This window comes from Tiliqua scincoides, chromosome 7 (genome assembly GCF_035046505.1).
Source record: "Tiliqua scincoides isolate rTilSci1 chromosome 7, rTilSci1.hap2, whole genome shotgun sequence".
Lineage (NCBI taxonomy): Eukaryota > Metazoa > Chordata > Lepidosauria > Squamata > Scincidae > Tiliqua > Tiliqua scincoides.
Window position 1 is genome coordinate 71,804,236 of NC_089827.1, and position 27,621 is coordinate 71,831,856.

Below are 27,621 nucleotides of genomic sequence, written 5' to 3' on the forward strand. Positions count from 1 at the left end.
ACAATATCGAAGATGGCAAACCTGGTTATCAGAAGATGAATGGAGTTGCTTACAGAACAGAATTTATCTTATGTCCCCATAACTTCCAGCTGTTTCCCACATTTTACAGCATGATCCAACTTGTATCCAGATGGGACATAAATCAGCCAGTTTAATTAAAGTCCCTTGTTTAACAAGACATTGGGTAATTGCTCCCCAACATACACACATATGCACACAATTTAATAATCTCTTCAGATGGTTAGCTACATAGGTGGCAAAATAATTTTAACACGACATTTAAAATAAAAGTCTGAGTCATGAAAGCCCTATTTCGACAATGTCTTGCTTTTCACATAAATAAAAATGCTCAAGCTATGATTTTTTTTTTCCTTTGAAAACTCATTTAAACAGCTGTACATGATCCCAGTGTGGGGCTAGTTACGTCATAGGGCTGGTTCACATATCAGGCTCCCCCCCAATAATAATCTTGGAAGTCAACAAACATAATGGGGTGTGGAGCCAGCATCATAGTGTTCTCTGCCACAAAACTCTCTTGCAGAAGCACCAGCACACATACAAACAATATTGCAGGTAAGCCAGCCTGCACTGGGCTCAGTTTCAATCCAACTGTGAACCCAGCCTGACTGCAAAAGTTCTCTCTTTGTTTGTTCCAATATGTAACATAATTTTGATTACTCTTCTCTTCATATTGCCTTAATATATCTTCTGAAAACAACCAAACTGTGGGCAATCAATGGATATTAATGTTAAAAGATACAATAATTATATGCTGAAGGCTTTGACTTTTTTCCCAATTGCAATCAAAATGTTCCACTTCGTGAACATTAACATTTTTAGAAAACTGTGGTAAGAGTGCCAAGAAAAATTGCTTTCATTTCATTATTGACAAATAAAACTTTCCAAACACAAGCACTGATGCACCAGAGCAGGGGTGTCCAAAGTTTTTGGCAGGAGGGCCACATCATCTCTCTGCCACTGTTTCGGGGGCCGGGGGAAAAAAGAATTAATTTACATTTAAAATTTGAATAAATTTACATAAGTTTACATAAATGAATATATTAAAGATGAACTTCTATGAATGAATGAAGGTCTTGCAATAGCTCAAGGCCTATAAAAGGCCTTGCACAAAGGAAGGCTGGCCTTTCCTTTGCTGCCAGTGCTGCATCACAGACGTGAAACAGCAAGCAGTGGAGGGAGCCCTCATCCCACAGCTCACGCGATAGGTCAAACAGTTGCCCTCACGCTGAGAGCAGTTGCGTTGGGCCAGTGCTGGCTTCAACAAATCTGCAGAGGGCCAGAGGCTCATTGGAGACTGGGGGCTCTCTGAGGGCCGCATTGAGAGGCTTCGAGGGCCACAAGTGGCCCCAGGGCCGGGGTTTGGGCACCCCTCCATCAGAGGAACACTGCAAACTGACACAGATAAGGCATCATAAACTAACTCAGGATATAATCAACATTCAGTTGAAACAGAAGCAGCATAATCGTTTTATGCAAATTGATGAGAAGCTCAGGAATGGATGGAGAAAAGTCTGGTCTGGCCAAGACTGAATAATTCACCTACATAGCTACCAAATGACATCTCAGCCACCAATAAGCAAAGCTGCATTGGTACAAGCTTATTTGCTTTTAACCGTTTGTTTTTAACCAGTCAACCCACGTTTGATGGTGCTCTATTCACAACGTAATGCATGTCACATTTTTAAAATAGATTATTCTGAGCAATTTGTTTGAACAAATATACAACAAAGTATACAAATTGCCCACTTAGAATGAATGAAAGGAACATGAAATTAACCCCCCACAGATTGAAGATATAAAAACTTGCTTCTTAATTATAAAGATCTGACTTTTTATACTAGAGGGTTTTTTTATTATAATTGTTACATTAAAAAATAAGCTTTGAAACCAAACTCTGAATTTAAATAACATGGCCTGAAGCCCATGTCTATAGAAATGTAAAACACAGAATATTAAATTTGTCTTTGAAACTTTTAATGTCAGTGAAAAGGTATTTTTTTTACCTCTAAAAAGTATCTGCCTTCTGAAGGCCCAATTCATAATTTTTCTTCTATCAATAGACAGACACCGATTAACAGATAACGCCTGTGAGTTCAGTCTTAAACTTACTGTGCATCCCTGAGTCTCTTCTCTTCCACTAGCACTGGCTGCCATAAAGCAATTATTACCAGCTGCAAAATGCAAGTTTGTCCAGTTCGCATAGTATCACTGAATATCACTGAGGAGGCCACTATGTTGTTTCAATGGGAACTTGTTCTATAACATGGCCATTGACAATAGACGGTGGGAGAGAGAGGGGGAGAGGTTCAAGCAGACTCCCCTGTACTGCAGGGTAATGTTCTCTTACCAAGAGGAGACCAAATGGACTGGTTCCCCACCATGAGACGCAGAGGCCATTTTGGCACTGCTACATCAACAGGGAGTTAGTGGATAGAATTGGGCTGTTAATGCTTTTACAACAGAAAGCAGAATCAACATGGATCAATTTTTCAAAATCCATGATAATTTTGTTATTTGACGTTCTTCCCCATCCCCAAATCCTCCATGGGAATATATATATATATATATATATATATATATATATATATATATATATATATATATATATATATATATATATATATATAATGAACTGGCCCTGATGCTTCTGATCATTGTGAGCTGAACAGTTGCTTGTCTCCTCAGAGTTTTCAGCTACCAATTTACCAGGAATGCCTATTAGAATTATTTTTTAATGCAGAAAAAGACTTTGCAAAGTAGGCCATTTAGAAGTATAGCCGGTTTCCAGTTTCTAAATATAACCGAAAACATGTCTTCAGCATTGTCTTGCCCGAAGCGTCTTTTTTTTAAAAGTAGAATCAACATTCTGAAAAAGTGATAGGAAGACACACACCCAACTGAAGCCAGGCTGTTCTGATACAGTCATTACTCCATTTAATAGCCATCCTAAGAATTGACATATCGACACTGGAAATTCACCTTCTCCAACAGGACAACCCAACAGGGATGTGGTTTTGCCCTGCTCTCGGTGGAATAAGGCAGTGTTGGGAAAACCCAGCATGACTTGACTCGAGTTGAGTCGCGGAGTCACCACCCCCTACGACTCAGCTTGAAAAGAGTCATAACAGAGGCACCTTCCAATTGACTCAAGTCACACGCGCTCCCCCCTTAAAAAGCCAACCATGGAAAAAGCAAGGCTGCTGTTGGGCTCTGTGTATGCACCAGAGCTCTCTTTCAACACTCCCATGCTGTCCCCACCCTGTAAACAGGGAGGAAGGGGGTGGGAGGGACTGCAAGAGAGTGGGGACAGAAGCCGCAAGAGGGTTATGAGCAGTAGCTGGGAGACCTACCAGGACGACCCGATCCTTGGCAGCCCTACTTAGAAATAGTCCCACTTTAGCCAGTCATTCTATGAGGCTTGCTCCCCCAAGTAAAAACGGAGGCAAGAAGCCACGAGGTTGGAAAGCAGAATCAGCAAAAAAGTTTTCTCCTGCCTCCCTGGGCTTTTGCAGCCAATTGTAAGGGAAGAACCCCCTTGGGCTTTGCCTCCTGTTCTCCCTCAGCCAATGAAAATATACAAATGCCCATAGTTTATCCAGTGATCATTGGTTCCTTCCTTCCTATCAGAGATGGGGAAAAAGAGCTCACTCCCCCCGCCACCCGATTCATGAACTCTTCCTTGCCTCTTGGCTGGAACTCCCTGCTGCTCGCAGTGGAAACGCTTGCCCCACAAGGTTTTCCACATGGCGTAAACAGTAAGCAAGCACCCCCAGACACAAGCAGACTTGAGTCAGCATGCGTGGGGATGAGTGCTGAGTCAGGGGGGCCCTGACTCGAGTCTTTTTCAGAGTCTTCCATGTGTGTGACTATCATTGTCTGTGAACCAAATGCACACCATCAGGATGCAGCCTGGCTTCAGTCAATGTGGTAGTAAGGACGTTGCAGCTCTGTCTATCCAGTGAGGCCTGCAGCCTGCAACTTGACCGTTTAGGGTAGCAAAGGTATCTGTAAAGTTTTGCCTAAAGTTTGGAAATTACATTAATTCAGGTTTTGTTGGACTGGGCATCATCTGGAGCAGAGCTCGCCAAACTCTGGCCTGCAGGCCAGATCCAGCATTCACCAAAATCCCTCTCCTCCATGAGCAGCACTTACCATTCTTCTCCTCTGTCACTTGTTTGTCACCCAATCTGGGCATAGGGATGCTCTGCCCAGCCGTGTCTATGGCCCAGCAGGCTTTGCACCAGAATGTCCAGGCCATATACGCAACTGCCTAGAGCATCCCTATGCCCAGATCAAGTGACGAACAAGCAGCTGAGCAGCAGAGCAATAAACACTGATCAGGATGGGGAGAAAATTTTCACTGTGCAGCTGTCTCCAGTTTAGACTGCTGAACTGGAGCATGATGTCAACATGGCTTGTTCTAATATCCAACAACAACAACAATCTATACAGTGCCTTGATTGTGCAAGGCATTTTACATGTACAGGTGTCTCCCCCATCTGTAGATTCACTTATCTGTGGTTCTCTGCCCTTCCTTGTGCCCATTACATGTGGCACAAAACACTCATGTCTCATCCTTGCAGCCTGTTATGTATTGGCAACCTTCAGTCTTGAAAGACTATGGTATTGCGCTCTGAAAGGTGGTTCTGGAACAGTGTCTAGTGTGGCTGAAAAGGCCGATTCAGGAGTGACAATCCCTTCCACACCGGGAGCAAGTGCAGTCTGTCCCTGGTCTGTCTCCCTGGCTATGGGCCTTCCTTCTTTGCCTCTTAGCCTCAGACTGTTGGCCAAGTGTCTCTTCAAACTGGGAAAGGCCATGCTGCACAGCCTGCCTCCAAGCGGGCCGCTCAGAGGCCAGGGTTTCCCACTTGTTGAGGTCCACTCCTAAGGCCTTCAGATCCCTCTTGCAGATGTCCTTGTATCGCAGCTGTGGTCTACCTGTAGGGCGCTTTCCTTGCACGAGTTCTCCATAGAGGAGATCCTTTGGGATCCGGCCATCATCCATTCTCACGACATGACCAAGCCAACGCAGGCGTCTCTGTTTCAGCAGTGCATACATGCTAGGGATTCCGGCATGTTCCAGGACTGTGTTGTTTGGAACTTTGTCCTGCCAGGTGATGCCGAGAATGCGTTGGAGGCAGCGCATGTGGAAAGCGTTCAGTTTCCTCTCCTGTTGTGAGCGAAGAGTCCATGACTCGCTGCAGTACAGAAGTGTACTCAGGACGCAAGCTCTGTAGACCTGGATCTTGGTATGTTCCATCAGCTTCTTGTTGGACCAGACTCTCTTTGTGAGTCTGGAAAACGTTATAGAACCTGTTATAGAGCAGCCTGTTATAGAACCTAAACATATAGAACCTAAACGTTATAGAACCTGTTATAGAGCAGCCTGTTATAGAACCTAGAAAAGGAATACGAGAAGCAGCCATCCAGAATGCTAAAGGAGGGAGACAGCCAGAATAACCACAGGAAGCTTCCTGTTTCCTCCTAGCATTCTATTAATCTCCATTTTGTAGTGTTCTGGGTTGCTGCTTCTTGTGTTCCTTCACCAGTGTTCTACAACAGGCTGCAAAGGAGGAGACTTCAGTGTTTAGTACACAGTAAGTTTAGGGTTCCCTTTTATCTGAGGTTTTGATATCTGGGATGGTGGTGCCAAAAAAGTATCCCCTACAGAAACTGGGGGATGCCAGTATTATCTTAATGTTGTCCTTACCAAAACGTTGTAAACATTATTATCCCCACACTGTAGTGTTGAGTAGAGGCTGAAAGGAAGGGGTTGTCCAAATGAGTTCATGGCAAAGGTAAGATTTGAACCGGGGAAGTACTGATTGGCAGCTCAGCCTCTCAGCTGCTCTGCTACATGAGTTGCACAAAACTGGATAAAGCCCTGGGCCCTTCTGTTAAGAAGAGGACTAGAAAGTTACCCTGCACATGCTGGATCTTGTCTGATCTTGGAAGCTAAGCAGAGTCAGGCCTGGTTAGTACTTGGATGGGAGATCGCTTGGGAATACCGGGTGCTGTAGGCTTATACCATAGTCTTTCAAGACTGAAGGTTGCTAACCAAAGAAAGTTAAGAAAAGTTTTGCCAAGATGTGTGGGTTAACTTCTTAACAGGCAGTCCTGATTTCCCACTGCTCTCTTTAAAGGGAGGGAGTTGAGGGCCAAAGAAAGTGTAAGTGAGGAGTTGTGGGTCCAAGAAAACTAGCCATATCCAGAGGCAGAGGACAACCTGGGTCAGAAGACAGAATTCAAGTTGCACCTTTCACTTTTCAGGACTCCTGAAAGTCAGTTCATCATTGTCATGCAGGTATTTGGGACACTTAAACATTATAGGAAACGTCTTTTGCAATTTATGTGTAACAGTTTACTAGTTTACTCCAACATTTGTCTTCTGTCTTCTTTTGGGATAGGAAGCCAAAATTCATCAAGGAGATTTTTTTCCTCCTTTCTCAGTTCTCATGTAGCAAACTACCTGTGTCGTAAGACTGAGATATGAGGCCTTTTAAAAAAAAAAGCCCATATGCATCGGCTCTGGTTTATTATAAGTGACAAAAATGCACTCACTCTCAAGGGCGGCCATCAAACCCTTGGCAACTCTGAAATGAGAAATGAACAAATGTGATTAAAAAAAAATCACATGCACAATTGTGAAATCAAATTTCTCTTCAGTTATTCATGTCAGCTCTGCTGTAGTCTCAATGATCTTACGCACAGTACTCTAGGATACTCTGAAAGCTCCACAGGGAGCAAGGGGCAGTTATGTTACATGTCATGCACCACACAAATCCCTGAGACACAATGCAATTCAGTTTGCTAAAGGATGAACAGCCTTTCCTTTTTCTGCTGTGGTGCTCATGAAGGTTATTCTCCATCAGGATACAGGAATGTCATTATTAAGAATTATGGTCAAAAATTTTATTGAGTAGTGGCTGCGCTGTTTCAGTCGCTTAAAAATAGCCATATGGAGGCAGTGGGGGACCTCCCTCTCCCTACTCCTGGGGCAAAGATCCGCGAAGCGGCCCCCGCAGAAGATGCCACTCCCCCGTGCTTGAAGCCACCCCCAGCACACAAAGCTGCCCCTGCCTTTGTAGTGCAAAGCCTCACTTTGCCTCACACAACTTAGAGCTGACTAGGAAAGCCTTGTGAGGTTTCCCTGAGGTCTTAAACTGCACTTCCAGGCAACTGGAAGTGCAGTTTCCAACTGCGTTGGAAGCCTCACAGAGGCTTCCTGTGTGGTCCTAGCAGCACTCTAGCTCAGTGCCCGGGGTATTAGCCCATTCGCCCAGCAATAAGGATGTCTTCCCAGCCCTTAGAAGGCTTTCTAGGGGCATAAAGTCATCACTTCCTGTTTTCAGTCAAAAATCGGAAATGAAGTAGGGCCTTCAGAGGGCTGAAAAACAAGTCCTTCTGAGGGTTGGGGAGGCTACGGGCGGGTGACAGTGGGTGCGATGGTGGGGGGGCAGCCCAGCCAGTGGGGGATGCAGTAATTTGTGGTTGTGACCCACAGCTGCCTCACGCTCTCAGAAATGATTGTGTTTTGTCTGCTCACTGGTAAGAACATGAAGGGACTGTGCCCGAAGAAGGTCAAAGATTGCCAACTGCAGGCAATCCAGAGACAGGTCTGTCGCATTAACAGTCTTGCGATAGGGCAGAAGGTCAGGGATGAAGTGATTATGTTATTATATGTTATTATATTATGTTATTATATGTTATTATTATTTTCAGAACACTGAGTTCCACAAGGTAAGTGGGTGCAATGTACCCTTGGGATGCCTCTGCAGTTGCCTCTCAGGACACTCTGTTGCCAACCTGTACGCTGCCATACTTCAGCAAAGGAACTTCAAAAGATGACTGTGGCATAAAAAAGCTAAATTAGAATGTATAGCAGTATTTGTTTCTGCTGTCTCCACTTTGAATTGGGAAGATGCCTCTTCTATGGCATCACAGAGTTAACATCACAGAGTTTAGGATTAATAGAAGTTGCTAGCACTAAATTACTACCACTGAGGATGGTCATCATCAACATCAACATCATATACTTTGAACGTTTACCGGAAATCATCATAGTCTGGCATCTTGAATTTCATGGTCATATGTAATTTTACTTCTCTATACCAGGGGTGCCCAAACCCCGGCCCTGGGGCCACATGCGACCCTCGAGGCCTCTCAATGTGGCCCTCAGGAAGACCCCAGTCTCCAATGAGCCTCTGACCCTCCAGAGATTTGTTGGAGCCCGCACTGGCCTGACGCAACTGCTCGCAGAGTGAGGGCGACTGTTTGACCTCTCACATGAGCTATGGGATGAGGGCTCCCTCCACTGCTTGCTGTTTCACGTCTGTGATGCAGTAGCAACAGCAAAGGAAAGGCCAGCCTTGCTTTGTGCAAGGCCTTTTATAGGCCTTGAGCTATCGCAAGACCATCATTCATTCATATAAGTTTGTCTTTAATATATTCATTTATTATTATTATTTTATTAATTTATACCCTGCCTTTTTGCCCAACGGGCACACAAGGCGGCTTACAAACAATTTAAAATACAACATTAAAAACAATCATTAAAACAATTTACAATAATTAAAAATCTAAAAACAAACAAACCCCATGGATTCTCATATAAAAAGCAAGAAGCAAGAATGCCAGCCAGCCTGTCAACAATTAAAAGCTTTTTGAAATAAAAAGGTCTTCAGTCCACGCCGAAATGTTATGTTTATGTAAACTTATGTAAATTTATTCAAATTTTAAATGTAAATTAATTCTTTTCCCCCCCGGCCCCCGACACAGTGTCAGAGAGATGATGTGGCCCTGCTGCCAAAAACTTTGGACACCCCTGCTCTATACCCTTGCAAGTGTCTGACAAAGTAGTCTATGAAGTAGCTCATGTTACAATACATGTCTTAGGGCCCAATCCTATCCAAATTTCCAGTGCTGATGCAGCCTCAATGTACCCCCAAGGTAAGCAAACAAACGTTTCCACACCTTGAGGAGGTCTCCATGACTGTCATCCAACAGCAGAATGCAGCACCCACCCCATTGGCACAGCTATATCAGTGCTGGAAAGTTGAATAGGATATGGCCCTTAGTGATTAAAGTGCCGAAAGACTCCTTGCTGCTCTTGCTTTGGCTGCTTTTGCTCCAACACCTGGCTACCCTCTGGAAATGGCCTCATAGCCAGATAGTCTTTAAATATTCCCTTGCAAATTTTAGGGCCTAGTCCTATCCAAGTAGATGAAAAATTGTTCCAGCTATTGCTGCCCACAGGCATTTAACTGTGTTGGTTCTTTGCACTCATCAATAACAGTCTCGTGTTATAGCATATACAGTGGTGCCTCGCAAGACGAAATTAATTCATTCCGCAAGTCGTTTCGTATTGCGAAAATTTCGTCTTGCGAAGCGCGGTTTCCCATAGGAATGCATTGAAATTTAATTAATGCATTCCTATGGGCAAAAAAAGTCAGAACAAAGTCAAATTTGGTTTACAAAGTGTTTAGTAAGTGCTCTTTAAAGGCATACATACTGTACAGAGGATTTCAAAAATTTCAAGCACAAAACTTCAACTTTTTAATTTTAAAAATTCGTCTTGCGAAGCTAGGCCATAGAAAAAATTCGTCTTGCGAAGCACGGCATAGAAAAATTCGTCTTGCGAGTCACCAGAAAAAATAGCAAAAACGCTTTCATCTTGCGAGTTTTTCGGTGTGCGAGGCATTCGTCTTGCGAGGCACCACTGTATATTGAAACTTTCTGTGGCGCTCAACATCATCTCTTTATAGGGTTCAACATCATCTCTTTAATAGTGTCTTAGTAATTTTATACTACAATGTCAAAAACCAAAGGACTGGGTCTTCTGGCGCATACTGGAACAGGACCCTGTAGAATGCTGAACGGGAACATTTTAAAAATCTATGTTGTAGAATTGACTAAAGAAATGTTACTTATATTCTCATTAGCATGTGAAAATACTGTTTGATATTTCACGCACGTCTCAGGCCTGCCTAGAGTCCCAGCTCTGCCTTTCATGCTTAAGCTCATTTAGCTAACAAAACTGAGTTGTTCCATGCTCCCATTCTAGTATTCCCTCCACTGGTTTTTGTTTTTCAGTCATGCCAATTTCCGTGAACATATCTACAAAGCACAAGAGGGAACATGGTGGCTTGTTCTGCAGACTATATTATGCCAAAAAAATTATGAGAATGTCTTAATCATATACTCACACACCCTCACAGTTTAAATATTGGTTTATCTTCTTTACTATCCCCACTAATATTTTACCAATGGGATTTTCTCAATGGTCCATTTTGATTTAGGAGTTCAGATAAAGGGAATTTACATTTATAAGCAAATCTCCACTACAACCTACAGATTCAATTATAGAATCTAAAGGTTCAAATGTGTTCCTGTTAGTATATTCTAGTGCACTGGTTCTCACACCTTTAGCACTGGGACCCACTTTTTAGAATGAGATTCTGTCACGACCCACCAGAAGTGATGTCATTACTGGAAGTGACAACATCAAGCAGGAAAATTTAACAATCCAAGGCTGAAATCCTACCCATACGCAGGAGTAAGTTCCATTTACTAACATTGTTAAAAGAATATACACAGTAGCTTGTTAAAAGCACAGGCCTGTAACATTTCCCCAGATGCTACCATGGTAGCAACAAGTCTGATATATTAAAAATAAAATATTGAAATGAATGGAGAACCATCTGAAATTGGCTCGCGACCCACCTACTGTGTCCCGACCCACAGTTTGAGACATTAGAAATGGGGCATTACTTCTTGCAGTACATTACTTATGATCTGACACTGCACTGTATACTGTGCAGATTGGCCCTTGGTCATATACAGATTGGCCCTTGGTATCCATGGGGGAGCCGTTACCAGATCCCCTATAGATAACGAAACCCATGGATAATGGAATCCGCAGGTGGGCCTTCAAAGGACTTCTGGACATGACCAGAAGCACATTCCGGTCACATTCAGAGGTATTCTCAGGCCCAGAGATGCTGCCTGCATTCTCTCCAGGCCTCAGAACACCTCCTGAAGATGTAAAAAAAAAAACACTTCCTGTTTTTCTAAAAACCAGAAGTGTCTTTCTGATACCTCCAAGAGGTATCCCGAGGCATGGAGAGGCCACATGCAGCCTCCCTGGGTCTCAGAAAGCCTCCCAGATATGACTAGAAGGTGCTTCTGGTCATGTCTGAATCCGTGCTGAATCAAATCTGCGGGTTCCAAGCCCGCTGATAAATTGTATGTCATCTGTATGTCTAATGCTCTAATCAGAATAATAGCACAACATGGAGACATAATTTCTATAATGGAATTAATCAATAAAATGTTTAATTCATGAAATAATAATGTGATCTCAGATAATTAGTACAATGTGTATTATTTAACTGTATTTTTCAAATGAAAATTTAATTTAGATTAGGTTCAGTTTTGTAGGCATAGTATTAGTATTAAGTATTAAGGCACAAAACTGTCAGCATAATTTCAATACAACTGTAAAAGAGTATACGTATTGGCAACATTAAAACTGAAAAAAAATAATTGTGTAACCTTGATCATACTTCATCCAAAACATCACAGCTGAAGGGCCGACACACATACAGCGAAAAGGGAAATCTCCATGCATTTGAGCAGTACGATTCTAGCAGTCCAGTCTGTCTTGCCTGCCCAAGTGTGTCTTTATACACATAGTTCTATAAAAGTATAGTGTGCACATTGTAATGTATGTAGGTCCCATTTGTACAATCTTTCTGCTGATTTTGAAGGGTGAAGATCACATCTCCAATTTTACATGCATTGCTGTGTGTGTGTGTGTGTGTGTGTGTGTGTGTGTGTGTGTGTGTGTGTGTGTACAACAACAACAAGCTTAGAGCTTTAAAATACCCCAAGCTCAGAGCTTTAAAATACATCTTTTCATTTATTCAGCCTACTCACTTATCCTGGTTTCAGTACTTGCTGAAGGAGTTCAACATTCTTTCCAGATCCAGGCCTTCGGACAGACCGAACAGTGTCAAGGGCTTCAGCATCATAAACGACAAAACCGTTGGCAGCTGTGAAGCAGCCTTTTTGTTTTGTTAAGAAGCAGAGAGGTGTAATAAAACATCGGCAAGGAAGACAACAGAACTGCTAATTAAAAAAAACTGAAGTGATTATAAGAAACTAAGAGGCAACCAAAATTCCGTTTGCTAGCAGCATACGCTCTCTCTTGCATAGTAAAAGGAATCATCAAGTGCATATCATCTGCTGATGAACAAAGCAGCAGACTGCACTTTCTAATACTTGCAGGAATATAATCCCCTGCACTGTCCCTCCACTTTCTTTTCAGTAATTACCACAGAGATTTACTGGCACATTTAGTAGTTAAGAACATAAGAACAGCCCCACTGGATCAGGCCATAGGCCCACCTAGTCCAGCTTCCTGTATCTCACAGCGGCCCACCAAATGCCCCAGGGAGCACACCAGATAACAAGAGACCTGCAAGGCTTCCTGGGAATTGTAGTTAAGAACATAAGAATAGCCCCACTGGATCAGGCCAAAGGCCCATCTCGTCCAGCTTCCTGTATCTCACAGGGCCCACCAAATGCCCCAGGGAGCACACCAGACAACAAGACCTGCAAGGCCTCCTGGGAATTGTAGTTTAAGAACATAAGAACAGCCCCACTGGATCAGGCCATAGGCCCATCTAGTCCAGCTTCCTGTATCTCACAGCGGCCCACCAAATGCCCCAGGGAGCACACCAGATAACAAGGAACCTGCAAGGCCTCCTGGGAATTGTAGTTTAAGAACATAAGAACAGCCCCACTGGATCAGGCCATAGGCCCATCTAGTCCAGCTTCCTGTATCTCACAGCGGCTCACCAAATGCCCCAGGGAGCACACCAGATAACAAGAGACCTCATCCTGGTGCCCTCCCTTGCATCTGGCATTCTGACATAACCCATTTCTAAAATCATTTAGTAGTCATTTAGTAGTTGTAAAACTGGGATATATTCTGCTGTGCTTTTTAAAAATCCCAACATGCTTCTAAAATCCCAATACTTTATTTTTTTTTACTAGTTATAGTATATGCAGGATCATCAAACTCATTAAAATAAACAAGAACGATAATCCTGCATTACAACTTGGTGTGATGCTTGTGCCTTTTTAGAAGGCCTGCTGGAGGCCTTAGAAGGCCTTCTGAGGGTCTTAAAATGTGACTTCAGGTTTACATTGGAAAACCAGAAGTGAGGTTAGAAGACCTTCCAGAGGTCTCAGAAGGTCTTCCGAGGGCCAAGAAGACCGTGCACAGGTGGTGGGGGTGCATTTGAGGTCCTGACCCCAGGCATCACAGGGGACGGGAGGGAGACCCCAGGCAGCCACTTGGTGGAGGGAGAGTCCAATTATCACACAGGCCAATTAAAGCACATCCACTGGTTGCATCCGGCCTAAAGGTCTTACGTTTGACATCCCTACTTTAAATGGAACCACAATCAGGTGGAGGCATCAACTTATCTAGAAAGAAATCCCGCAGATTTACATCCTTCTTTCCTGGGTTATCAAATTTGAGATAATACCTCTTTCTCTCTATCACACACACACTCTCTCTCTCTCACACACACACACCCCACTAAAGTACTCTTCAGGTGTACTCTCACAGCACAATCCTGAATTGCCCAGGATGCCCAGGCTCAAAGAAGGGCTGCCACTGAATCCAGCTCCTCCTGTGCTACCGTGGGAGGCGTCTCGGGAGAAGGGACATTTGTCCCCTTCCCCCAAGTAAGGTAAGCAGCCCTGCAATGGGGCTACTCACTTTAGGGAAAGGCACTCATGTAGAGCACACAGCCCTACAAGAGCGCCTTGGCTCCTGCGGAGCAGAGCTCTGCGGACCCTCCTACCTTCCTCCCCCAACACACCTCCCGCCCGCTCCCTGGCACGCCTCCCTCCGCCCTTTCTCTGCCCCCCACTGGCCTCCCTCTCCCCGGAACACCTCCTCCCCACTCCCATCCCTGCCTCCTGTTCCGCAGCTTAGCGGTCCAGGAGACTGCCAAGCCGCAGAAGCTGGGTGACCGGCCGGCACTGGGCTAGCACCAGTGGGAGCCCAGCGGTGAGCCCTGCAAACGTGCCTTATGGCACATTTGCAACAGTGCTCGGTGGCACAGAGCCAAGCTGCCGAGAAAAGGATTGGGCTCACAGCTGTGTGGGTGCCATGCATGCATGAGGTGATCTCACATGGCTTGAAGCTGCATCTGAATTATACAACCATCACGTGAGCTCAATCAATCTGTTCCACCGTCCTGCATATAGAAAATGGTTCATAAAAGGAAGAACAAAAGCAAATTAGGAGTTTTATTGGACTCTGAGGGCTACTGGATCATTTTCTTCCCTTGCTTGCTTTTGCAAAGAAAACATCTTCAAAACCTTGGAGCAGAAAAATTGTAGTAGATGCCACCACTGTTCAGTAGTAATCTTTCACAAACCTTAACACCAATTGTTAGGAAACATCCACTTATGTTAAACAGCCTAGGAAGGTAACAGAAAGTGAAAAAATACACTATGCAAAAATTCTTTCCAGTAGGTAAACTGGTACAAATTAAACTTCACTGTAGCAATAAAAACTGAGAATCTTAATATGATTTCCCATAAATACTCTAAGGGCCAAATCCTATCTAATTTTCCAGTGCCATTGTGCCAATGTGGTGTGTGCTGCATCCTGTGGTGGGGAGGCAATCAAAGAGGCCTCCTCAAGCCAGGGGACTACAACCTTGGGACACAACCTTGGGACTACTCAACCTACTCAACCTTGGGACTACAACCTACTCAACCTTGGGAGTCAACCTCAACCTATTCAACCTTGGGACTACATTGCGGCTACACCGGTGCTGGAAAGTTGGATAGGATTGGGCCCTAAATGACCTCAGTTAAGATGAAGCTGGTTTTCAGCTTATTTTGAACAAAATAATGCATATATTTCTAAGTTGTTAGCAGCCACATTCTGTATCTGACACTAGATGCTGTTCCAGAAACACCTTTCAGAGTTCGATACTATAGTCTTTCGAGACTGAAGGTTGCCAACAAGAGGTGGGGGGGGGGGCAGTAATGTTAAGAATGGTCTCCCCGGCATTCTTGTTGCTATTGTTGTTTTTCCAGGACTGCAGTGGCCTCAAGTGAATTTCATGCCACTCTGAGGGTATCCACCTTTAATGGCAATTTTACATTCCCCATGTTAAACAGACAAGACAGGCTCTTATTTTTGCTGCTAGAGCTGTATTGTGATTTTCAACACTTTGCACACGTGTGCACTCCCCCCTCCCCCCGCACACACACACAGGCTGACTTGAAGTAACACCAACAAAAGTTGCGAAGAAAATGTTATCAGTAATTTTAACCACTAGCACATCCTGTTGGGCTCCATGCAGAGTCTAGCAGCAGCTAAACTGCTAACTTTTATGCGGGTCACCAAGATTCAAACTCCCCTCATCTGTGATGCTTACTAGGTGGTTTTAATTTAGTTACGGTGTCACAGGTTAGAACAGTATCGTTTGGAGGAGGGGGAGGAACGATTAGCGATAATGGCTCTCCTTCGGAGCCATTCCAAGTGGTGAGAGCAACACAGAGGTGTCTCCTCTACATTGCTCTTGCAGCCCAGAATGGCTCTGGTAGCAAAGAGGAGGGGCAAAATTTTGCACTGTGCCCCCACCCTGGAACACTACTGGGCTACACTACAGAGAAAATGTGAGCATCGTATTAACAACTATAAGCTACCATATAGTGGTCTTTTTTCCCCCCCTCGTTCTAACAGCATAACATGCCTTCAGGATTGGGCTGTTGGTCTTTAATTTTAATTTGCAAGTCTATCATTTGTAGGGATGATGGTGGTGGTGATGATAATAACCAATCTTAATAGGAACAAGCACATATTTTTATGGGAAAGCTCTTGTTACAAAAGCAGTGATTAGGCACTCAAGGCTCTGAAAAGGAAGCAACAAACCAAATAGATGACTTGACCAACTGTGATTTATTTTAAAGCTTAGGGTACAGAAAGAAAATCCTCAAAAGTTTTCTCTGTATGTATTCATAGTTCACACATCATAGGATCCAGCTACCTGACTTAAGCCTCCTCCAAACATCTCTTAGCCTTCAAATAAGAGATAGGGAGGAGAGGGAAGGTCTTCTAAAAGAGGAAAAGATGTTTTAACCAGCATCATTTTGAAGCATTATGACGATAAAGTCACAAACAACAAATAATTAAAAATTGAAAAGGGCGTGGAATTAAAAAATTGAAAGGGCCAGGCAAATGCAAGAAACAGGAAATGCATTACACAGTCTCTATCGCGATGGGTTTTTAAGGTCACCTTGAAGCATTCTTGAAATCCTTATGAAAGGTAATTGCAAAACATCACATTTTAATGAGTTACAGTCCAATTAGCCAAGCAGCATTCCAAATGACTGTTCTTGAAAAGCAGCAAAGCAAATTTCAAAACCTATCGAATATCTGAAGTCTCTACAGAAAAAGGAATTGTTCAAACTCTCGTGCTTACAGTTTCTCAACCCCAGGTGGCTGTAGCTGCACAGGCAGAAATCCTGGAGGACCACCAGAGACAGTCAAACAGACTGTAATGTCTACAAACTCATTTCTATCCTGGGTAAACTGGACCGCTTACCAGGCAGGATTTTATGACAGGCTAATCTGTCAGAAAATGTACTTTAGAAAATGGATTCGAGGCAAAGGATGCCCAGCTTCATCCTTACGCCCCCCCTTCTCCCTGGCCAACCCAGTATGTTAATGAATGCCAATGCTTCATCTTCTCCACTGTTTCATCAATATGTAGAAATGCTAACACCTGTTATCAATGGGAAAAAATAGTTTGGAACCCTTTGATAGCTACATCCTTTCCCCTTACTGTTTTGTAAACAATTTAGTACTGCTTAAGACAGGGTTTTTCAAACTCATTGTCTTCAGTGGCTTTGTTGTCTACAGTGGGTGCTGGGCCCATCGAGGCCAGGAAGCAGCAGGGTAATATGCATGATTGGGAAGCTGCTTCTGGGTCACGCTGGTGCGCAGCCAGCATCATTGGTAATTTCACATAGCATGATGCATTCCCAATCTGTGTGCCACAAACCACGAGTGGGTTGCAACCCGATTTTTGATTGGTTGTGGGCCCACCATGACCAGGAAGTTGCAGAGCTGACCATCCTCGTTACTGGCCAACTCTGACATTTTATAGTCTCTGGAGTCTGTGGGAGCCCCTCCCCTCCTTCTGCATGCAGCTAGGTTATTTGTGGGTCAGGAGTCTCCCCCAGGTGTGGGTCACTGGCCATCTTCTGGGGGAGTGTCCTCTTCCTGCCAGGGCAGGACCAAGAAAGATTCGGCTGCTACTCTGGACAGCATTACAGCTGAAGTGCATTGGCTAAGCTACCCACCCCTATGCTCAGGCACTGGGGCCTTGAGACTTGGCACACTTGCACCCACCATTGGCCCTTTAAGTGCTTGGCCTGCCTCATACAGAACTATCAAGGCCACTTCCCAATGACCCTGAGTGTTCCCAGACTCAGCATGCTTGAGGAAGGAGGGAGTCCCATCCCCAAAGGCCTTGGAGGCCTCTCCTGCCAGCTCTAAGTCTGATATGAGACAGAACCCTACAATCTTCAATAATTTTTATAGGCAGTTATTGTTTTAAAAATCAAAATTTAGTTTTTTAGACCATTCCCATACGGCTACAAGTGTAAATATAGGCTAACTGCATTATATCTTCAAACCACATTGTATTTTGCCTTATTTTAAGCATATCCTTGCAAAAGTTTAAAGACGCCATGAAATTTCAAGGATGGCTATTAAACTGCATTGTCATCATAAACATTAGCTTCCTGCATAGCATGTAAAAAAAAAAAAATGCAAAGCGGTAACAGGTTTTATCACTCCCAACAATTCAACTAAATTACCCTGCATGTTAAAATCATAAAATATACAACAGTGCCAGACTTTATTGTTGTTCCTTATTGTGAAGAATGTGAGATAGCATCCCGAACATTTCCCCAGGTACAACTAATCAATATTACCAGGGTCCAGACCCCCAAGCTTAGACTGGGGAGCCTTGGGCAAGCCATTCCTCACCCATCCTTATTTCACCATGTATCAAACTGGGACACACGATTAGCTACACAAGACTGTGGAGGAAACAAATACATTTGGGTATCAAGGCAAGGTCCTTGCTTTCTAGTATGGGTACCCCTTTGTGTCTGGGGTAAGTGGCTGTGCGGGCAAAGAAGAGGGTGGATCACAGCAGCATTGGGGTCTGCCATACCCCAAGTCCCCAGCTCAGGCCTGACACTGCCTGCAGCTCTTCAGGTCTACACCAGCAACAGCTGGTCCCACAGGGGACAAGAGCGTGGCTGGAGAGAAAAGTTGCACAGCTGCAGACCTGTGTCTTGTGTGCCAGTGTGGGATAGGATTGCGCTGTAAGGGACATCTGACGTCTGTTGAATCCCAAACTTTCAGTGTGGCGATGATGCATACATAACACCAGGGCCTAGAAGAGGGTGGTAAAGGGGGTAATTTGCACCCTGGCCCAGAGCACTCAGCTGGTGCTCCCCCAGGCACCAGCCAGAACAGCTACATTACTAACTGCAGCAAACAATACAAGAGAGACAAACAAGTTTCCAGTGGGCTTGCTACTATCTCTACAGTTGCTCCTACACTACTTTGAGTATGCATAAAACTTCCTCTCTGGCAACTCAAGTTTGAGAGATATTCACATACACAGTAAAAGGTTTCTATTTGAATTTAAAGTTTATTAAGTGCAGTTTATTTTGTTTGCTTTTGAAAGCATTCTTGCTTTGCTGCGATGCCCCTGCAGTGAGTATGATCTGCCAAGTTCTAGATTAAAAGCAATACTATGAGGTACTGGTCTTAACATTTATGTTAATAACATCAAAACAATATCTAATTGTTACATTATATCAGGGTTGCCTAAACCCCGGCCCTGGGGCCACTTGCGGCCCTCAAGGTCTCTCAATGCGGCCCTCAGGGAGCCCCCAGTCTCCAATGAACCTCTGGCCCTCCAGAGATTTGTTGGAGTCCACACTGGTCCAATGCAACCGCTCTCAGTGTGAGGGCGACTGTTTGAACTATCGCGTGAGCTGTGGGATGAGGGCTCCCTCCACTGCTTGCTGTTACACATCTGTGATGCAGTAGCAGCAGCAAAGGAAAGGCCAGCCTTGCTTTGTGCAAGGCCTTTTATAGGCCTTGAGCTATTGCAAGACCTTCATTCAGTCATATAAGTTCATCTTTAATATATTCATTTATGCAAACCTATGTAAATGTATTCAAATTTTAAATGTAAATTAATTCTTTTTTCCCCTGGCCCTCCTGCCAAAAACTTTGGACACCCCTGCATTATATTGTGGAGGAGTTGCCCTGACAACATTTTAAACACACATTCTCTCTCTCTCTCTCTCTCTCTCTCTCACCAATGAAATCTGACTACTTCAGATCTGAAATCTGAAGGTTTTCGAAGTTTTAAGATAATAGTTACTACTTGAACAATTACTATAGTACTTGAATTCAGGAGATGTTATCTTACCATGCATATAAATATGGTAAAATCTCTAACAGGAGAGAGAGACAAAGGTTGCTCTGGGGATATAAAAGGAGAAACCTTTTATCTTTGAAAGGCTTTTACTGTATTGACTTTATAAGCTACATACACTTCAAACCAGTGTTTCTTAATGCTGCTTCCCTGACGTACCATTTGCCATCGCGCTGTCCTCGGAGGTACCACTGGAAGTAATGGCAATGATGTCATCGCCAGTTACTTCTAAGTTTGGAGACCGGGATGGGAGCCTCCAAGGTAAGTAAGACACTCAGGGCGGGCAGGAGAGCTTTTTCTTGTGCTGGAAAACTGAGCACTAGAGCTCTACCTGCTGGTTCAAGCTTCCTATTGCAGTTGGAGGCTCCCATTGCAGTCTCACTGCCAGGTGGAGGGTGCTGTGCCTACCACCCAATACCGCCTGGCATATCACCAGTTGAAAATCCCTGCTTTAAACCATTTTAAAACAAAAATAAAGACAGCCGCCCAAAGATATACGGCTTCATTCTTGCACTTATGTTTGGACCCAAATAAGATCTCCTGAGCTATGATTTTCATGATGCTACGCTATAACAGCAGGGCCATTTTTGCATACCCTCAACCCTTATATTAGGAAGCTTAAAAAAAACTGAGAAGGCAGCTATTGGACATGTTTATTTTTCTATTCATCATCATGTTCATAATAAATATGAGATGAAATTGGGAGGTATAATTGATGTATTTGTATGAGCAATGAAATCAAAACTTCACATACAGGCTAATGGGTTCTGCGCTGTCTGAGACAGATCAGGAGAGAGATCTTGGGGTGGTGGAGGACAAGTCGATGAAAGTGTTGACCCAATGTGCGGCGGCAGTGAAAAAGGCCAATTCTATGCTTGGGATCATTAGGAAAGGTATTGAGAACAAAACAGCTAATATTATAATGCCGTTATACAAATCGATGGTAAGGCCACACCTGGAGTATTGCATCCAGCTCTGGTCACCACATCTCAAAAAGAACATAGTGGAAATGGAAAAGGTGCAAAAGAGAGTGACTAAGGCCCAAATCCTAACCCACTTTCCAGCACTCGCATAGCTGTGCCAATGGGACGTGGGCTGCATCCTGCAGTTGGGTGGCAGTCACAGAGGCCTCCTCAAAGTAAGGGAATGTTTGTTCCTTTGCCTTGGAGCTGCATTGCCCTTATGTTGGTACTGGAAACTGGGTTAAGATTGTGCCCTAAGATGATTACTGGGCTGGGACACCTTCCCTATGAGGAAAGGCTACAGCGTTTGGGCCTCTTCAGCTTAGAAAAGAGGTGCCTGAGAGGGACATGATTGAGACATACAAAATTATGTATGGGAAGGATAGAGTGGATAGAGAGATGCTCTTTAGACTCTCGCACAACACCAGAACCAGGGGACATACACTGGTTGGAGTGTCCCCACTCCCACTCAACACTGGTTGAGTGTTGGGAGAGTTAGGACAGACAAAAGAAAATATTTCTTTACTCAGCTTGTGGTTGATCTGTGGAACTCCTTGCCACAGGATGTGGTGATGGCATCTGGCCTAGATGCCTTTAAAAGGGGATTGGACAAATTTCTGGAGGAAAAATCCATTACGGGTTACAAGCCATGATGTGTATGTCCAACCTCCTGATTTTAGAAATGGGCTATGTCAGATGCAAGGGAGGGCACCAGGATGCAGGTCTCTTGTTGTCTTGTGTGCTCCCTGGGCTATTTGGTGGGCCGCTGTGAGATACAGGAAGCTGAACTAGATGGGCCTATGGCCTGATCCAGTGGGGCTGTTCTTATGTTCTTATGAAATAAAATAATATATCTATCATTTTCACTTTTTAGCCAGGAAGGTACATACTGCAGAAGTTTAATGTTATTAACTAATAGCCCAATCCTATTAGGACTTTATGCCTCCAGAACAAGTGTTCCAATGGCGTAAAGCCCTTTACGGTTGTCACAAAATGTGAGACGGCATTTAACATGGCTTGACAGTCACCAGAAGTGGCTGGGTTTGCAGTGGCCAGAGGATGTTCCTTATTACCAGCACATCTAGGAATCGTAATCCCCCCACCCTTTTTCATTTCCACAGTAAATTGAATATCTGTTGAGATGGTCCAAAAAGGAATGCAGCTCCCTTTCCCCCTTACTCCATATAGCAAAGATGTCAACAACACAGCATACCCAAACTAGTAAATCATAGATTGCTGCACTCAATACCTTATTTTTGAAATCTTCGGTATACAGATTGGCCACCACAGGGCTCAGGGGACTTCCCATTGCTACTCCATTGGTCTGCTTGTAAACCTCCTGATTCCAGAGGAAATACGTGGAGGTCAGACAATGCTGAAACAAATCTGTCAGATCTGGTGAAAATAAATAGGCAATAAGCTCCGTAACACCATCAACTGGCACCTTGGTAAATAATGATTTAATGTCAAAACTGGCCAGCCTAGACCAAGATGAACCTCTCACTTAGTATGTAACCAGCATGTTACGCTGTGTGTGTATGTGTTACATAATGTTGTGTGAGATATCTGGATAGGGACCACGAACCCTTTCTACTACACTGTTTTTTGCTGAAAACCACCCTCCTTAAGCTGTTAAAATTAGGGGCACTGAAAACTGGGCCCATAAATTGTTTCCTGTTGGGGCGAACAGTAGTTTGGGGAACTGATTATCAGCCAGAAAATGGCTTGGGGGGGCGGGGAAGGGTTAAACCACCCCTCCTCCCTACTGCAGCAGTCATGACCCAGATTGTTCTCCCTATAGCAGTGGTTCCCAAGCTATTTGGCACTGGGACCCACTTTGCAAAATGACACTCTATCGGGGCCTACTTAGCTTTGCATGTCTAAAAAGAAAGTGTTTCACTTTACCAGCCACTCAAGCCTCTGCTTTTATCCTTTTTATTATGGTCGGGGGAAGCAGGGAAGGGGAAACTGCCTCCTGGAGCATTTGTTGAGCTCCACATTCATAAGAAAAGGACCATTCTGGTGGCCTTGCATTCCCCCTTACCTAATGGGTGCTGCCTCATTTATGAATTTCAAGGGGTGTGGCTATAATGGTGATTATGAAGCATGCCCCCTCCCCAAAGTAGCAGGTTGTTTAACCCTTGATGCACATAGCCTAATCTGCCCTGTCAGTTTCGGAACCCACCAAAAATCGGGTTGCAACTCACTGGTGGGTCCTGACCTACAGTTTAGGAACCTGGGCCATATAGCAACTTTTTCCCATCCTCATTCCCATATGGCTGACAGGTCCATGGAGGTCTCAGGTGTTCCTACAAACAGCTGGCAATAGACCACAAACAGTGAGTGTTTGGTCTTCTAAAATGAAAAGAAAATGGGGGGGGGGGAATCATTTTTTAAGTTACTCCTATCAATTTTCATCACAGACAAAGGGCAGATATTAACTATGACTACTTAGCCACTATGCAAACACTAGCAGTTAAGGGCGGTATATATAGATATGAAACAGAATGAGTGAGAGAGCTGAAAGAAAATGTGTGTTGTTTATTAAATCTCAAATTTCCATGGAATGCCATTACTTTTAATCACCTGATGAAAAAGCGGTCTGCATCTACCAAGAATCGTGGAGCAAAAGATCACTCATGAAACTGCAGTTTTTCACACACTATATATCCAATTATGTCAGTGAGCCATTCTGGTTATTTAGGAAGGACATACGGTCTGTTGATCAATTAGTAAGATAATTTCAGACAGGACAAATCTTAAACATAGGTTTCCAAGTTTCTCAAAGGACTACTTTTTAAATTAATTTTATCTCAAACTAATTAGGATATTCACTTGATATCGTCCCCCCCAAATTTATATCTGTAATCACAGAAAAGTTTTTAAGGGCACACAATTAATTTTCCAGTGCGTCTCAATGCAGGGAGAATATAATCACACCGAAACAGGTCTTAATCCAGCAAACTATTTCAGAGGCAATTCCCTTTGCAGTGTATTCCACAGTCTCCTTTCACTTGTGATTCTTCAGTAGAAATAATAGACTCTGTGGCAACTTTCCTATATCAGCTCGTTGAGCTGCACAATCGAGCAGTTGATTTGTTATCTGGCCGACCAAATGTATATAGTGTAGATTTGTTTGTTTTATATGCCAATAAAGGATTCTATATCTATATCTATATATATCACTTGTTTCCATCAAGCTCCCCTTAAAGGAATCAACAGGGTCCTATTGAACTCAATGGGGCTTAACTTCTGAGTAGACATGCCTAAGGTAACTTGTGCCTACTTAACAGCCTGGCACAGTGGCATAGCTAGAGGGGGTGCAAAGCACGAGGTTTTGCAGGGAGCCTCACCACAGCATGCAAACGGCCTCTCTTCCTCCCCTTTGGAGCTATTCCGGGTAGGACAGCAAAATGGAGGTTTATGCTCCCTTTGTCTGGAATGGCTCCAAAGGAGAGGTGGAGGGGCCTCTTGCGTGCTGCAGCTCCCTGCCAAACTTAGTGCTTTGCACCCCATCTAGCTAAACCAGTAGCTTGGCATGTATAGCCTGGAGAAGAGAAGACTAAGGGGAGATATGCTATCCACCTTCAAATACCTAAAGGGCTATCACATGCAAGAAGTAGTGGACTTGTTCTCTGCAGCTCCTGAGGGCAGAACTATCAAGTACCTTTATATAAATATCATCCGTATCACTTCAGAAGTGACAACAAGATACCACTGAAATTCTAAAGCACTTCTGCCTGATTGTGAAGCACCGATGGGCAGATGCTGCATGTAACCAAGATTCCAGATGTACGAGCTGACTTTCAAACAATTTGCACAACAGATGGAATAAGAGCCTGTGGAAGTGCTGCTGGAGAGATGGAAGGTTTTCTTTAATTTGGAAAGAATACAAAGTTGGCCATTCACACAACCTTTCACAGCTTCTTTCTAAGTAACTTCTTCATAGAATAAGTCTCACTAGATTGAAACAATCTAATATTAGCTACAGTGCAATGACCTATCACATGTTTTCCTATGTAAATAAGAACATATGTATACCCATGAATTGTTGTCTGCTGTAACCTGGCTATAGACACCTATTTACAAAGTGCCTGGCTATACACTCAAACCGAGTGTTGGGAGATTTAGGACAGACAAAAGAACAATATTTCCTTACCCAGTGTGTAATTAGTCTGTGGAACTCCTTGCCACAGAATGTGGTGATGGCATCTGGCCTGGATGCCTTTAAAAGGGAATTGGACAGATTTCCAGAGGAAAAGTCCACCACACGTTGCAAGCCTTAATGGGTATGTGCAAGCTCCTGGTTTTAGAAGTAGGCTACCTCAGAACACAAATGCAAGGGAGTGGCACCAGAATGCAACTGTCTTGTTGTTTTGTGTGCTCCCTGAGACAGCTGGTGGGCCACTGTGAGATGAAGGAAGCTGGACTAGGTAGGCCTTTGGCCTGATCCAGTGTGGATCTTCCTATGTGACTTGGAGCAATCATCGCTCTGCCCAAGGATAGAACAGTTATACTACTAACCAACCTAAGAAGGTTTTTTTTTAAAGGACTGTAAATCACTTTGTGCATTAGAAGTGCTAATTAAAAGATAAGGAGGCCTATTGTTTGCTAAGAACAGCAAGGGTGGTCTCAGTTAATGACTGCAGTAGCAAAAAGATGGAGGCGGCTGAATCATACATCCCAAGTGCTAACAGATGTCTTACCAAATAAAGCTTAAAGCTGATCGACCGTAAGGCTATGAGTAAAAGAAACAACAAAAAGAAGAAATGCAACTATAGCAAGACCATAAACTGCTATCAATTGGATCAGATGGAAAGCTGTCATTCACTTCAACTGGTTGGCAACCTTCAGTCTCGAAAGACTATGGTACAAGCCTACAGCAACCGGTATGCTCAGGCAGTCTCCCATCCAAGTACTAACCAGGCCTGACCCTGCTTAGCTTCTAAGATCAGACAAGATCAGGCATGTGCAGTTGCTGCCATTCACTTCAAAAGGCAGGAAAAAAACTACGATTATCCTGTATGCAGCTTGTGATGAAGCTGTAAAGAGAGTGTCCTATAGGAATAGACAGACCCTAGGAGCAGTCACAAGAAATGTGATGTGATAGACAGGAGAGACAAGTTCTCTCTTGGAAAATATATGGAGTGTTGCCAAAGCTGGCACAAAGGGACTCAATTGCCATTTTCCCTGCAGCAGTACGGGGATTCCAGCCTTCCAACATTGTCATCGATGGGTATAGCGATGGGCCGTAAGAAAACCAAGAAATCCATATATAATTACAATTCGTGCAGTACTCTCATTTCACAATGCAAAGTATTATAAAATGTTAGAATGGAGATCTAATTGGCCAATAAATTGGTTGCCTATATTTTAAAATGATGAATCACGCTATTTCCAGCTTGTATTTTCACACATCAAAACTTGCATTCATAATTGACACCAGGCAGCTAATGGAACAGACGAGAAGTTGCTATGGCAACAGTGATGTATTCTATCACTTAAGGAAAAAATAAGTCAGCATGTAATTCACTCTAAGCAAATGGCATTGCTACCTTCTGTGTGTGGTAGTTTTCATAGTGCAGCCTGGACCGCTAGCTTACAGCACATTCCTGTGCATGTTTATTCAAAAGTAGGTGCTCAACAGTGGTTACTCCCAGGTAAGTATGCACTGAATTGCACCTTTGGTCAGTAGCTTAATGTACTTTAAAAAGGAGACCAGACAAATTCATGGAAAACAAGTCTATCAATGACCGTGTGTCATGATGGCTACTTGCTACCTCCACGTTTTAAGTAAGTGTGCCTCTGAGAACCCATTGCAGGAGAGCCATAGTGGTAGAGGGGGGTGCCTTCATGCCCTGCTTACGGCTTCCAGAGACAGTGTTTGGTCACTGAGGGAAACAGAATGCTAGATTAGATATGCCTTTAGGGCACAATCCAACCAGGTCTACTCAGAAGTAAGTCCTGTTTTGTTCAATGGGGCTTACTCTCAGGAAAGTGTGGTTAGGATTGCAGCCTTAGTTTGAGAAAGCATGGTTTTTCTAATGGTAAACATTTTGAACAAGGATGCTGAAAATTTAATGCAAGGTGCCAGTGGTTCCCAAATTGGGTGCCATGGTGCCTGACAGTCATAAGAACATAAGAACAGCCCCATTGGATCAGGCCATAGACCCATCTAGTCCAGCTCCTGCATCTCACAGTGGCCCACAAGGGCACCTCAGGATGCCCCCAGCAGCCTTCTAGCTCTCCTGGGTGATGCCATTTTGGATTGCATGAGATCTCGAGCTGGAAGAACAGGGCACCATGATTAAAGCAACTTCGGGAACTGCTGCCATATGCTCTTACTACAGGCTGAATATCCCTTATCTGTGCTGCTTGGGATGGGAAAGCGTCTGGATTCTGGATTTGTCTGGATTTTGGAATAGTTGTGTAAAAATAATGACAAATGCTTCCTATGGCTCTTTTCACTGTTACCCAGATGAATGCCTGCTGGCCTCCTTGACATTTTTCAACAATTTAGGTAGAGACACATACCACAGAGCAGGGAATATAACTTACAGTCTGTACCTGAACTATATGTGGGAATCAACACAAGACCTTCTAGTGTTCACACTACAGAAGACTAGTCTTGGACACAAATGTCTGGATTTTGGAATGGTCTAGATTTCGGATGTCCAGATTAGGGGTAATTTGCCTGTATATTAAGATTTAGTGGTAGTAGGGAAGCTTCTCTAGTATCAACAGGACTGGGAGAGAACATGGACAAAACTAGCCATTAATTAAGAGAAGAAACTCAAGAAATCACCCAGAGTTGTTATTCAAAGAGGCTACATGGATTTCAGGGATAGATTTTTATGATATGAAATACAACATCTATTTTTATTATGCCATATGACCTTAAAGATAATTTCTGAAATATCAGGAACTATCAGGACAATGTGTCCTTGCAACAAAGTCACACTGGCTACAAAACTAATGAATTAATCTGACTCAATTTACAAATTCTTCCAGACCCGATTTCAAACATTTGCGGTTGCCATTGAGTTCTAAATTGGGCCCAGAGTATTAGC